We start from the raw sequence: 6049 nt of genomic DNA, 5'->3' as shown, positions 1-6049 counted from the left end.
TTACAACTTTTGCTTTTAGAGAGTGGGGGGAGGGGAAGTGTGCATGAGTGTGACACATTCACTCAAGCACTGTCACAAGGCATATGTTATATGACCTGGGGGAAAAAATGGTCAAAAGATAGCAACTTTCTGGAAGTCATCTCAAAAGCTGAATGCAACTAGCATTTTTGGATTTTACAGTATAGAATGGGATTCCCTTTGCAATGAAAACAAAGTCACGGATCTTGTTCATAGTTTTCCCCAAAGGTTCAGGTAGTTTGCAGCAGGCTACTGCCAGTTTAGTAAAACCAATGTGAACAAATAATTTTATAGTGGGAATATTAATACACCTACCCTATGGTTATATTCAACAAAGAAACGAGAGATGTCTTAAACGTATAAAATGTTTTTACTGTGACAAATGTGCACCGGACTAATCTTGGGAAGAAGGGCTGCCGGGCAGTACGCCGCCACTAAGGTGCTCACCTGGTGTTGGTCCTCAAAGCTTCTCAGAGTCCACTGTGGTTTCTGCTACTGCTGCTGCTGCTTTCTATTTGTTTAGACGATGCTTTTAAAATGTAAAAAACTCCTACCTGGCAGGCCACCAATGCAGACTTGATCTGACCTGGGGCTATAGTTTGCCCACCCTGGTCGAGAGTCCTTTGATATTTAAACATGTATGTGCCATCTTCTTTCAGGCATGGGTGATCTCAGAATAACTGTTTATAGGGAACTATTGGGTCCTCGGAAAAGCCATGATGCATTTTTGCATAGAAAAACACGTCGTGACTTTTCCAGCCACCCAGTATTTTGCTGTACATCCTGAAGGTGCCTGATCTCATCGATCTTGGCATTTCAGTCTAGTTAGCACTGAAAGGGAACTCTACTTCACTGCTTAGAGATGTCCCTAATAAATGTGGTCTGCTGCACCTTACAGTTCATTCTGCACACTTGATTTTAAAATAACGACTTGCAGATCTGACACGCCCTTAGAAGTTTCCGAAGCTTTATGACGATATTTTGAGCACGTACAGTTCATTCTGCACACTTGATTTTAAAAATAACGACTTGCAGATCTGACACTCCCTTAGAAGTTTCCGAAGCTTTAAGACGATATTTTGAGCATGTGAGTTACCAGTGACGAAACCCAGTTCCGGGATCAACACTGTGCGCCTGTAAAGCAACGAAGCCGGCCATGCTCCTCAGGAACTGCGAGCAGCGCAGTGTGACTCATCTGGGGCTGTGACGTCGACAGCTGCTGAGCTGGACAGGGGGAATTTTAGGTCACTCGCACGCCTGTCATTGGGTTTCTTGACTTGGGTTTCAGGGTGTGAAATGGAAAAAAAGAAAGAGCTCCTATTTGTTTCCAAACAGGGCTGAAAGGCCATTTCTTTCAGAAATCGATCGGGCATGGAGAAGGTGACCCGCCCTAGAATGTGTGCTCTGGGCACACTTCCCCCTTGGCCCTGGACCTCTGAGATAAGGCACTTCGGACAGTTTAAGCAGCTTTCAATACTTATAGGGCTTTTTTTTTTCTTTTTTTCTTCTTTTGGTTATGGACATCCTAATGCCCAAATAAATTCCTTCCTATGCTTAAGAGTTATAATTGTGTGCCTGACCAAATGTCCCATGCTGGCCTCAAATGACTCTGAGGCCATCTGTCCCCCTCCTCATAGGATTCAGCCAATCACTATTCGCCAGATTCCTTGCAAGAACTGGCAGTGGAAGAATCTGATGACCCACCCCCCATGACTTTTGCCTTTAAAGCATCTTGAGATCTGTAAGGCCCTGTTTTACATTATTCGGGACAACCTGAATATGGTCATGCCTAGGTGACTGTCCTCATTCTGGCCTGAATAAATCATTTTGCTTTACTGACTTTGCTTGAGCCTTTTATTGTAGGTTGATAAGGGTTTCTGATATGAAACGTTCTTGTGATCAGTCTTTTCTACACGAGCTATAATCCAAATAGGTAGTAATTTGCTGGATTTACTGATAAACGAAGGCCTTGAGAAACGAAACTAGATTTCAGGTGTCCACGATGGGAGACAGTACTGATGACAGTACTCCCACCGATGGCTGAGTGTGTAAGCGCTGCGGCAGAAATGCTGCTCACAGCTGCTGCACTGCTTCAGCTCCTCAGTGACCTGTCTCTCAGTGGGGCTGGCCATCTCAGAGAAGTCACTATGCCTCGGTGAAGTGTATTTCTCACAGTCTCCACGTTTCTTTAAGCACGTCAAGTTTTCGTACCCAAGGCAAATCCGAAGTTTTATCTTCCATGTGAAGATCAAGTGAAGATGTGTCTACACCTAGATTTATGCAGCTGACGGGGTGAGCAAATCCGGAGAGAAGGCTGAGGCCGTGCCATGCTCGCATAGACCTCAACACTGGCAACTCTCCCCCTATAGTGACAACAGTTAGACGCTGAAACAATACCAGCAAGGAAAAGAAAAAGAAGTTTCCTTATTTTTAAAGGAAATACAATGCTTTTTAAAAAATAGTGGAAGAGATGCTTTTCTTTTTCTTGTTTTCCATTTTATAGCTCCTACCGTAAAAGGGTTTAACTACTTTAAATTTTAGTTACTATTTCCAGATTGTTAGAACATGATGAATAATAGTCTTAGGCACTAAAAAAATAAGATAAAGTGACCAAACTAATTATTATAGCACTCATAGGATGCAAAATACATATAGGCCAGAGGTAGATCTGCAAATAACCAGGCAGCTGCAAATTCTTATTATAACTGGTGCTTTTTAAAATATTGGTCTTAGGTAAATGTTTACCCAGTAGCACATCACAAACCACAGAGCCAAGGGAATTTCCTGTCACATAAATGTGGAGTTGGGAGCCAAAACTGTCTATTGTAACCACAAATAATTGTTCTTAAGGACAAAATAATATGTGACTCGTAAGAAAACTTTAAATTTTGAGACACTTTTAGGAGCAGTGGCTAAATTCAGGAGGTGCTGGCATCATACCACAGCTTCATCCGTACAGGCATTTAAAGACGTTCGTGTATTGTGTGCCTGAAATTTTTGGTCTCTTAAGTCTTTGATCGTATCTCTGCTTAGCATACGCAAATAATATAAGGAACACCCAGATTAACACTCCTAGCATTATGTATTGTGGTTACACCAAACATCACTATTTGAGTCCTTATTTGTAGATCATTCAAAAACAGATGTTTCTGGTAGTCATCAATGTATATAATAGCACATGGATAAAAGAGGTCCCTTCAGGTGGCAGCGATGTCCCATCAAAGCACCAGGGTGGTGTGGAATGGGCTGGGGACCAATCAGATTAACACCATCATCTCTCAGTTAGATTTTCCTTAAAAAAACAAAACAAAACAAAAAAACACACAAAAAAACAAACAAAGAAACAAAAAAAAGCTAAATTGCTTCTCTCAGTTAGATTTTCCTTAAAAAAACAAAACAAAACAAAACAAAAAAACACACAAAAAAACAAACAAAAAAACAAAGAAACAAAAAAAAGCCAAATTGCTTTGAGTTTTCCAGAGTAAAAATGGCAGCACAAGAAAATTCAAAAGTGCATGCAAATTGCATCTCACATCTCCACAAACTATTCATGTTTCCCAGAATATAATCTGCTCTGGGGCTCTCAGACAACCACCTTTCAGATCAGGTGGTAAGCAAACCCATAATTTGTTTGGCAGGAAACAGGCGTTTGGTACGCTCTAGTGATTAGGAATTTTTCCAAGAAAACAAAGGGAAGGGAAGAGGATGGGAACCCAAATCTGCATCTAGCCGGAACTGCAAAGGAAGACAGACGAAGCTACTGACATAAAGATGATGGAGCGATGTCCCCCAGGTCAGCAGTGGTTTCCACGCGACTTGGCAAAGTCTTCAGTGGGTCACTTAGTTGCTCAAGAGGGAGCCCCGTGAGGCACCAGCTGAGTTGGAATATTCAAAGAGGCTTTCCCTCCTCTCTGCTCTCCATCCAACACATCGGAAGCCTTCTGTGCTGGGCTCTCATGCCCTCTGATCTCACAACTGAAAGGCAGGTCTTTGAAGAATTGGCCACAGGCTTACAAGTCACCTATGGGTGCAGATGCCTCTCCACTGAGGTACAAGACAATAGCAATCAGTCAGTGACCATTGCTGGCAGTAGCTGAATCAGTCATTCAGCAAACTGCCTGAAGTGGCCTCTGCATCAGGGTATGAGCTCGACACCCCTAATCTGATTTTAATACTGCGGAACCTCACAGGCTCAAATGCCTAGCAGCACTGTCACAAAGAATGTGCCTTTATTCCTATACGTAGATCTTTTATGCAGAAGTATATCTGACTGAAAAGTATAAACTAATGGTGTGAAACAAATGAGTTCACTGAAAACGTACAATGGCTAATGGCCCGGGTAGCTCACCAGAAGTGAGAATCTTGCAGCAGAATTAGAGTCTTATGGGCTGTATGTTGGAACTGTTTAGGATTTTTGTTTTCGGTTGCCAGAGGGCACCTATGTTCATCAGAGGCAGAAGGGACAGATGGAGAAGGAGGAAGCACTCCCCAGTGGGGTGTAGTCACACCGCAATCTCGCCTCCTCCATTTCTCCATCTTGTTGAGATGTTGGATACATATGCACATGTGCTTAACATGTTTTCCAAGCTGCTAGGGCTAGGATTTGAACCAGTCGGCCATGTGGGATTTGGTTCTCTTAACCAGGAGGTCACAGGCCAGCCCAAGAACTGTTTAGTTTTATACCTTCCTAAGCATGACCAAAAACATTATTTTTTGGTTTAAAATGTATACCAAAGCTACTTAGTGAGTACTGGACAAACGTAAGAAGTGCTTTACCGCCTTTGCATAAGAGAGAGGAAAAAAGGGTTTCCTTTTGAATTGTAGCTCATGATTTACGCTTGGATAATGTCATTATGTGGTGAAAGCAATCTAACTCTTATAAGGTATAAGGCAGGAAAAAGTCATAAAAATGTTCAAGGAGCAGTTACTGACACGGTGACACAGTAAAGAGGTCAGTAAAAATTGGGTATTTACTGCAGGCAGGTGAACTTATGCTTGTGAAAAGTGATTCAATTTGCTGAGAAAATCCAAAGTCCAAATCCAAATCCAAATTAGAACTAGCTTTTCGTTTCTTTTCTTTTTTTTTTTTTTTAAGGTTTTGGCCATAGGCATGTGGGCACAGTGGAGACAGAGAAAGAGACAGTGAGGGAGAGTGAGAATCGCCCCTCGAGGGGATGACCGTGTCACATTCTCTCCTCCTCCTGGGATTTGGGCACACAGGCACATGTGCCTGGTGTGATTGTTTAAGCCACCAGGTCTGGGACTCAAACTGTGGTTGGCTATGTGGGAATTCAGCACTTTAACTACTACACCACCTGCTGGTTCAAGAATCAGCTGTCTTAATAATGAGACTTCACTGTCATTTCTTAGCACTCTTATATTAAGGATTCAACAAGTTAAAAATTAGAGCCGTTTTCGACCCTTATATCCTTTCCTTCAAAAAAATGAAGCAGGAGGTATTTTAATAAGCTTTACATAAATATTATTGTTGGGAAAGCCATGATATATTTTTCTAGGCAAAACTGTGTTGGCTTTCCCCATGACCCAAAAGAATCCTGATCATTTCAGCTCTAGACAGCGTGGTACACTACCCTGGTACAGCCATAGCCTCTCTGAGAACTATAAAATGCCTCATAATTAAAAAGCCAGAATGTAACAATATCTCTGGTAACTGCAATTATACGAGGAGGATGGAATATGGGTAGGCTGGACCGCAATCATGTCTGCCAGCCACAAAAACAGTGACGGCTGGAAGATCTTGGAAGATCAAAGGGAACCGAGCAACCCTGTTTGACTGGCTCCAAATACCGTGTTCTACAGGTGTCCTGTGGAGCTGCGGAGGGGTTTAAGACGACCTGTGCTCTTCTATTGGCTGTGGCCACACATACAACCCAGAGCCCACTGTGGGTCCTGGGACGGGACAAGCGCAGAACTCAGAGCTGAGCCCACAACTCAGAGCTGAGTCTGAGCTCTGCCGACACTCGGACTAACACTGAGATGGTGAAGAGCCACCCAGAATCCCGGAGGCGAC

Source organism: Tupaia chinensis, unplaced genomic scaffold, assembly GCF_000334495.1.
Source record: "Tupaia chinensis unplaced genomic scaffold, TupChi_1.0 Scaffold000274_1, whole genome shotgun sequence".
Taxonomy (NCBI): domain Eukaryota; kingdom Metazoa; phylum Chordata; class Mammalia; order Scandentia; family Tupaiidae; genus Tupaia; species Tupaia belangeri.
This window is presented reverse-complemented; position numbering follows the sequence as displayed.